We start from the raw sequence: 1,859 nt of genomic DNA on the forward strand, positions 1-1,859 counted from the left end.
TTGATCTCTGGTTCCTCTGCCTTTTCTAAAACCAGCTTGAACATCTGGAAGTTCACGGTTCATGTATTGCTGAAGCCTGGCTTGGAGAATTTTGAGCATTACTTTACTAGTGTGTGAGATGAGTGCAACTGTGCGGTAGTGTGAGCATTCTTTGGCATTGCCTTTCTTTGGGATTGGAATGAAAACTGACCTTTTCCAGTCCTGTGGCCACTGCTGAGTTTTCCAAATTTGCTGGCATATTGAGTGCAGCACTTTCACAGCATCATCTTTCAGGATTTGAAATAGCTCAACTGGAATTCCATCACCTCCACTAGCTTTGTTCGTAGTGATGCTTTCTAAGGCCCACTTGACTTCACATTCCAGGATGTCTGGCTCTAGGTCAGTGATCACACCATTGTGATTATCTGGGTCGTGAAGATCTTTTTTGTACAGTTCTTCTGTGTATTCTTGCCATCTCTTCTTAATATCTTCTGCTTCTGTTAGGTCTATACCATTTCTGTCCTTTATCGAGCCCATCTTTGCATGAAATGTTCCTTTGGTAAAAAGCCAAGAAACCAGGTTTCAAACCAAAAGTATGCACAAACCTATAATAACTCATATAGTTTTAAATAGAAGCAGAGGGAAAAAAAGATTTTTTATTTATTAGTACTCCCTTATTTTCTAAGGAAGAAGGATTCTGGTAAGTGAAGGATTCCACCATAGGGAAGAGGTAAAATGGACTGGGCTCTGTAATATAAACCAGCTGCCCAAGCAGCCTCCTTTAAAATGTTCATTTCTCACCAATGCTCAAGGGAGGGGCATTTTATTGGAGAATGAGGACTGTCTGACTTCTGCTCCCAGAAAGTCATGGAGTGAGGACAATAGATTTCCCAGGACCCAGCCACATGTGTCTCACACAATTATTTTCGTCTTTTGGTTGGATTCAAAACCCCAAGTGGAGCAACTAATTTTATCACTGAGAGAACTGAAAGAAAAAGATAAACTAACCCCAACCAATGTAGGGGTTAACATACATCCTGCTGTGATTTGCTCCTGGTAGCTGATCAAAAATAGTGATGTTACTTGGAATCAATAACAAACTTCAGAAATGTAGCTGAATGTACCATGAAGTCACAGTCTCAACTGGAACAGCTATGCTGACAGAGCTGTAAATATTTCCCTTCAAAGCCACAACAGTCCAATATAGGGTGTCTCTGTAGCAAGCCCTCCCTCCTGGCTGATGAAATCAGTCGCCATGGTAACAGGTGAATGAAGCAAGAGGCAGAAAATCATTTTCCATCCCCAGCACGGTTCCTTCCCCTTTTACAAAATAACTCCAACACTCAGACAAAGTAACAAACAAAAAAAACCCCCTAACTGTTAACACTCCAGAATTCACAGATAAAGTCTCCTCCCTTGCTCCACTCAACCCATCTTCCTACACCACCCCATCACCTAATCCATACCGAAAATACTTTTTTTTTTTTTATTGAACTCTACCCTCACTACAACCCTCCCTTATCTTTGGATTGATTTTATAGTGTCAATTCATAGTTCTTCCCAAATGTTCACAGGCAGCCAGGAGCCAGGACAGACCCAGGAATGGCCCCAGTTTCCAGTTCATCCACCCTCCAAGTCCATTTACAAATACCTCCCCTGTGAAGGTGCATGCATCCCCTTCCCTCCCAAATGACCTACCTTCCCAAGATCCTCATTTCATCTCAAGGTGGGGCCATTTTCCCCCAGGCCCAGACTTCTCAGGCTGGTCCCAGACTTGTCACTTCTGGTCTTCAGGCCCCACCAGCTGCTACATTCTTCAGATACTTCGTTGTTTTGCTGGACTTCATCCCTTCCTCCACCCTCCCCAGCAACTTCCCAAA

Source organism: Bos taurus, chromosome 9 (genome assembly GCF_002263795.3).
Source record: "Bos taurus isolate L1 Dominette 01449 registration number 42190680 breed Hereford chromosome 9, ARS-UCD2.0, whole genome shotgun sequence".
Lineage (NCBI taxonomy): Eukaryota > Metazoa > Chordata > Mammalia > Artiodactyla > Bovidae > Bos > Bos taurus.